The sequence below is a fragment of the Lytechinus variegatus genome, chromosome 8 (genome assembly GCF_018143015.1).
Source record: "Lytechinus variegatus isolate NC3 chromosome 8, Lvar_3.0, whole genome shotgun sequence".
Classification (NCBI taxonomy): Eukaryota; Metazoa; Echinodermata; class Echinoidea; order Temnopleuroida; family Toxopneustidae; genus Lytechinus; species Lytechinus variegatus.
The window spans coordinates 33,070,522-33,078,366 of record NC_054747.1 but is presented as its reverse complement, the minus strand read 5'-3'; positions in this window follow the sequence as shown (position 1 = coordinate 33,078,366).

The window sequence follows — 7,845 nt, the reverse complement described above, 5'->3', positions numbered from 1 at the left end:
GCCTGTTTCTATTTTATGTAGAATAGGTCAACAAAAACTCTGAATGACTTTTCCTATTTAGCTTTCATTAACGTTCTGCATAAAATTCGTATACACCTGCTTACCCGAGCCTCTACTACACAAACACACCCACACACGCATAATCACACGCACAAGTTTAACTGCTAAAATCAGTAAATCGAGACGAATAGAGAGCCGAAGAGAAGTAGAAGCGTGAGAATGTGGAGGGGGATAAGACGTAAAAGTAGAAGACGAGGAAGAAGAAGAAGAAAAGAAAAAGTAGAAGTAAAAGAAGAAGAAGAAGTAGAAGCGAAGGAATAGAAAGAGGAAGAAGAAGAGGGGAAGAAGAAAAAAGAAGTAAAAAGAAGAGAAAGACTTTAAAAATGAGACAAAAATAGGAAAGAAAGAAATCCGCAAACAGAGATGACCAGGGTGTTGAATTATTGTAGGACAAACGATGGACATAGTATATATCTAGGTATCCACAGCAGTCTATGTACTCAAGGATGTTTGTCAGAACGTTTTTGTAACTCCCGACTACCGTATTGCAATCAAAATTAGCGGAAATTAACGCCTAATTTAGCTGTCTTTAACCACTAATAAATAACAATTCAAATAAAGCAACCATTTAGCTGTCTTTAACCACTAATAAATAACAATTCAAATAAATCAGCCTTCGGTCGCTTATATCTTGTTGTTTATTTCAAGTTCATTGACTCTATCTTTAAAACTTTATAAATCTGGAAATTATTCTTATCCTACTTGCAAAATATCTCGGTCACATTTGCTCAACGGCGCCCGTACGGCAAGTCGAAAACAGTCGTTTTATTCATTTTTATTCAAACCACTTATAATGTAGCCGGTACAAAAAATGTTAAAACGCTTCTCTTCGACTTGGCGTACGGCTGCCGTAGAGCAAATGTGACCGAGGTATAAATAGGAGTTGCCTCAGTCATACCATCGATACCAACTCCAACTAGACCGATTGCTCGCCATTATACATTGTAATAACGTATGCGAATTACATAGCTCTAATCGCTCCGAAGTCGGTCTATCTGATGTAACTGTACCTAGATTCCATAGTAATAAACGCTTTACCTCGCGGAAAGATTATGAGTCTGCCTGTATTGACTTTGTGTACTGCAATATTAATTACCGTCTGATTAAAACCATAACGTGACTAGAAAACGACCAGCATCCTTTGAATATTAAATAACATCGTCCCATACTTACAGCCCATGCTTTTTATTTTATTATGAATGTATAATTACCTCTTTAGTTTAGTTTGTCTCCTGTGTTATCATAATATGGATTATCATTGATTGGTCAGATAATACATATTATTTATTCACTCTTTTTCTCCTCATGTATCTTACACTCTCACTTTCTTTCTTTATCTCTGTCTGCCTCTCTTCCTGTCTGTGCCCCCCCCCCCCCCCCCCTCCACTCGCTCTCTCTCATCAATTTTCTCATTTGGAGTCTTATATAATATAACATATATATAATGGGGTTTTTTTTATTTTGCTTTGTTGTGATGATTCTTATAATGAAATGTTTTAGTTCTCTTTATGTTATGAACTATGTGTTTATGAATGTAGATAATATTACAGAGCCCTGTGGAAGACTAGAGATTTTCAGGAACGTTTAATTGCATATGTTGTTTTTATAAAGCTAAAAAAATATATTTTGGATAAAGATTTGCAATGAAATAATAAATAAATAACTTGGTATAATACTCGCTTCATCTACAATACTCGCCTAATAAAAATCATGGCCATACATGGTATATGCTTTAACATGAACAGCACTTAGAGACTCGAAGTGATGTCCTTCAACTTAAAAAAGAACATGGCGTATAAAATAAATAGTAAAAATAATTATTACAGTGTGGATTGGATGAGTAGTCAAGGACTAAACAGTGTAATGTTTACGTATATGGAACTAGTTTTATGTATACGTGTCGATTTAACAAAAAGTTTGGTACAAGAGCATGCGCCCGTATGAATGTTCTTATTAAAGGGAAGTTCACCCTGAAGAAAACTTTGTTGTAAAAATCGCCGAAAAAATAATAAAAAATATTGGTGAAGGTTTGAGGAAAATCTGTTAAAGAGTAAGAAAGTTATTAGAGTTCAAAGTTTTGGATTTGTGACGTCATAAACGAGCAGCTGCCCCATGTGTTATGTAATATAAAATGCATGAATTTCAAATTTTGTATGGTTCCTGATGACTTAATTTTGTTTTCTATTCATGATTGGGTGTGAAATGATTTGTCTATTGATATACAAAAGGTACAGAGAAAACCATTTTCAATTTTCTGAGAAAATGACATTTCATTGACTTTTTACCATTCACTATGTAGGAATGCTGCTCGCATATGACGTCACAAATCAAATAATTGAAATTCTAATAACTTTTTTAATTATTTGATGAATTTTCCTCAAACCTTCGGCAATATTTTTTATTATTTTTTCTGCTATTTTTACAATAAACTTTTTGTCAGGGTGAACTTCCCCTTTAATAAATTTGCATGATTTTGTTTCCGTCCCGTTCCGCTTATCTTTTTATCCCTTAAATATGTCTGTCTTCAACTATGTCAGAACTCACTTTGATTGAAATAAACGATTTGGCATTTATTATGGAGAACCTATCACTGTGAACTGGTTTAGGATTATCAATATATAGGTTGCATACATAAAAACGATATCCATGACTAGCATAAGTTAATTAACACTTTCAATCAGACCTAATTCACTGCCATTAATCCCACGGCAGCCAAAAATCTAATTGACTCTACGAACCAGTTTCAAACAATATCTTAATGACAAACTTAATCCATGTCCTAATCCTTTCTAAATCCCCGTTACCCCTGGCGGAAATCCCATTTCAATTTTAAAACCATTATTAAAACCAATTTCGACAATTCAAGCCTGAGTTTTCGATGTCAATGAATACCGGCCCTTGCAATCAATTAAAGCATGTGAATGATTATCATTTATACCAATCGTGTATGAATTTAACATTAGTTATGCTTGAAAATAATAGTAACAATACAAATAATAATAATAATGATAATAATAATAATAAATAATGTTAATTACAATAAGAAGAAGTGAAAGAAGAAAAATAATGATATAGTTGAAGATGGCAATAACGATGACGACGATGATGATTGCCTTGATAAAGGCTAAAACTAGATATTGATTACTGGTTACCGGTAGCTGTTAATAACATACAATTGTCTTGTTTTAAAAGTTTCTTAAAGTTTGCCCTTTCACGACCAGCACTATTGACGTGATCTTGAAAGATACTCACAATTTTATTTTATTCAGTGAAAACAACATAACATTCGCGTTTTTCTTGATTCACCTACCTTCTTATATACACAATTTTTGTCTCTCCTTGTTTCTTTATTCTTTCTACCTTTTCTTTTCTTTCTTCCTTCATTTCCCTCTTTTGTCTTTCTTTTCTGTTCTCATTTTCCGATCCCTATATGACTTTTTACTTGGTCCCCATGGAAGACCAGCCGCACATATAATTGGTGCAGCTGAATATGGGTTATCCAACCGTCTCTTGTCTTAAGTTTGATCTTTTAACTCTCTTAACATGTTTCAATCAATCATTTTTTTCTTTTCTTTTATAATCAATGTTTAGAATTTACTTCATTATGTATATGTTACTCCTTGTATCTACTGTATATATATTATGTATTTTTATGACGGAAATAAAACAAACAAACAATGATATATCAAATATCCAATTGCTTTTTAAGATGAAATCAGAAAGGCTAGTATAAGGAAAATAATGACATACCTTCTTGACTTAGAACAAGCCAGGGTTCACCAATGACTCCGTCTGTCAGAGCAAAAAAGAGAAAGAAATGCATTAATTTTCTGTCACATTTGGCATGACAGAACAATAATGAAATAATAAGTAGCGTCTCGCATAGCTTCAATAAGTTATTTTACCAACAGATGCTCAGAATCATTAATGTTTTATGTAGCCCTCTCGTCACTAAAAATAAGTGACGATTTGGATATTGCAATACTGATCTGATAGTCAAAAGATAATAAGTAGATACATTTGTGAATGAGGTGTTGTTTTTGTTATTGGTTATACATTACAGTCATGTTAAATAAAGATTCTGTTTATTGCATTCATGAAATTTAATATGATTGCATACCGAACTCAATCATGACGTATGTTCAAAGGCACTATCAGACTACGTCACAGTGATATTGAAATGCATCCCGAATTACTTCATGCGATAACAGAAATTATGCGTCCGAGCAAAGTCTCGAAATTATCAAAAGATCGAATGGCCACCATATTTCTATATTAAATGAATAATATTTATGAGAAAGGTTTATATTTTTTAAAATATCTATCATGGATGTCATTTATTAAATCACATTTGTCTTTGCAATAAGATTTAAGGCGTGGCCTGGCACTTTGAAGGAGAGTTTACCTTTGCGATTCCTATCTCGTATTTTTTAAAAGTCATTCGGGTGCTGTATTATTATTATGTATGAGACTGTGTTGTTCGTCTGGTCGGTAATTTTCTCCCTTTTGGGAGAGACACGGAACGCATAGTCAACGTTTTTAAGCAGAAAGGAAAAACTACTGAAAATGAACGAGTGGACAATAGCTTGTACCTGTATAATTGCCTCTCCAAACGCCATTTCAAATTTGCATTATTGAGGCACCCTGAGTAAATACTTATGTTAAATTTTCACTTCATTGATTCGGCAATGAGTGGAAGAACACGTTTAATACACAAATCAAATAATAAAGATGGAAAACAGTGTTGGGAGGTGTTCATATGAAGACGATAAAGAAACATGAAGGCATTGACTATTCATGAATAGGAGATCCGTTGAGCGCCTATATATTTTTTCTTTATTGAAAAGACTTTGCTTTGCCGGGCGAATACTGCTGAAGAAACAAGAAGGGATGGTCTAATTGAACGGCAGAGCGAGCATGATGGAATATACAACTCCCCGGAGCAACAGACTGCGAGTCTTTCAGATGGAAATCAGCCCTAGCTTTCCGCAAGCGAAAAAGGTTCCGTTTTACTAGGTCGCTAGGAACATTAAGATTATTATCATTCATTACAGGCGAGTTTCCCGCCACTTCATATATCAGGTGACAAGGTAACATGTGGAAAGGAGCTGATCACGTGCTTAGATAAGAAACAAACATGAGAGAGTTAGGATGAAATGTAGACGAAGCCCCATGGTCGCCGCTAGGATGCCCCATAGACAGAGGTATACGGAAGAGCCAACCAATGACGAAGCAACCGGCATTGATCATTTGTTTCTGTATAGAGTTATACATGTACAATCGCTTTCTCTCGCCATGCTGTACCGAGAGCCAATAAATAGTCTACTATAAACAATATGAACAAGGTTTTTACCCTTTGCTAAGGTTCCGCTATATGAATTGAATTGAATTGGGAAACTCCTTAAATGCCAATATCCACGATCTTAAAGAAATGTAGTGATATTTGTAACAAGCCATCTCCAAGCCAACATTAAATCGCCAAAAGATTAAAAGTAAAATTGTAGTAATACCTAAGGTAGCCACTTTTATTGAAATGTTGTCACAGCGGGCCCTGTATGGAATAATGATACACTTCTCCATTCTGATATGTCGAATGACTTCCATGAAGGCAGAAGATCCCATTTTTTTCAGGTATTTAGCATGGCTCACGCCCGGGAATCGAACCCACGACCTCCTGTACATGAGGCGGGTGCTCCACTTCTGAGCCCCCATGTTCGGTCGTTCTTAGCCCGTGCCGTAAATCATTCATACACATGCGATGATGGTTATGTATTAGCACGAGAGAAAAGTGTTTCAATCAAAGGGAATTTACCAATGCCTTATTTTCCAAAAATTTTATCCCATTCAGTGTAATGTATGATAGTAACTTCATATCTTCATAAGATAGCTGTGTTTAAAATCTCAGCCGATGAAAGTAGCACAATGGCATCAAAAGATACCCATCTCCCTTGGATCTGAGATATGTCATGTGTGTTGAGAGAAAATGGCCTATAAAGTACTACCCAAGGAGGCAATATCATGAATATCGCACAGTGCACTAATTTGTAAAATGATGAACATTCGAGATAATGCTTATTCTCATTGGTCTGAGAGAAATAAACCAAAATATCAGCTGATATTTGATAACATACATAAAAATAATACCTATAGTAGGTATAGGGGTATGAATTTTCGTCACTTTAATACCCTGAAATTCATTCGAGGCAAGAAAAAAAAGAGTTTCCAAGTATCATGAAGCCATTTACAACGTGTGTGAGCGTATGGGTTACCACGAATGATTCATGCTCATTGTACAGTATTACGTCTATCCTATTCAACGGTACTTTAACATAACAAACTATGGCATCATTGTAACGAAGTGATGAAAATCATTCATAACTCACTCTATCCAAAATGATGAACTGGTTAAGGCGTTGATATTTCCAGACAAAGAGGTAAGTGGAGCTTGGAACTGGGGCAATTTCATTAAAGTTCCATCAGACATAATTCGATCACAAAACCCAGCCACGACAAGGGAAGTATGGCCCGATAACAACACACAGAATTATGTTTTTTTCAGTTTGAACTGCATGATTTTATATCTCGTTGCAGACAAAACGATGGATTGATATTCTAATGAAATATTCATTTCATTAGGGTGTGCATCAATTATTGATGAACATAAGAGGTTACACTAACAGTCCAGGTGGGTGTTTCATAAAGCTGTTCGTAAGATACGAATGACTTTACGCACGACTGGTGATCCTTTCTTGTGCTATGTGATATCCCTATGTTATTGAGTTATGACCGAAGAACATGTCCGAGTCGAGCGTAAAGTCATTCGTAACTTTACGATCAGCTTTATGAAACACCAACCGGGATAAATATGAAATCCGATATAGAAATGAATTATTTCTGTAACTAGATTGTCCCGCCATCCTCTTATCGCATTCAAATATAGAATTAATGAAAAAGAGAAGAGGCGTCAAAATGACCACCAGGTTCATTTGGTTGCGGGAGACGGATGCTATCAAACAGGTCAATATCTAGTACACGTGGTAACGTACATGTATAGCTTAAATAAACGAGAGGGAAGGGGGCATAGAGATAGATAAGGCATGGAAAGGGGTGAGTATAAACATGTATATTTGGTTTTTCAACCCTTTCACAAAATTCCCTAAATTTATCAGTTCTTTATCTGTTTGTCATAGGAATTCGACTTAAGGGTAAGATAGCTGACTGGCACCTAGCATGTATTGATTATTTTAAACATATACACACGCATTTGCCAACATGAATGCAGTATAAATCAATTACACACTTTGTATCTATTGTCCAAATATGAAGACGATTATCAAAATTATAAGGAAATTATTGAATACATCATGTGGAAATTTAATATTAGTATACACATGCTTTGAAAAAAGCAGAGTGTGGAAAGGTTGGCTGTCCATTGTAAATATCGTCAAAAGCCCCCCCCCCCCCCCCTCCCTACCCAACGAATCCAACAGCAAAATTCAGACCAGACTTAACGTGCAAAAGGATTACTATCAATCATGTAGACAAGGTACTTAGCCAACTCGACTTATCACAAAAGAGAAATATCAATAAATATCGTACATGGCGTCACTACAGTCACTATATCACGGTAAATGGACGACGGGTAAAACGTGAGAAGAAAAATATGAACAGATAGAGTTTGGACCCTACATGTGTAGAGGAAGGGAAGAAGAATATGGATATGAAGAAGAGGCTGAATAGAACGACGACGAAGACAAAAATATGAAAGAGAAGAAGAAAAAAAGA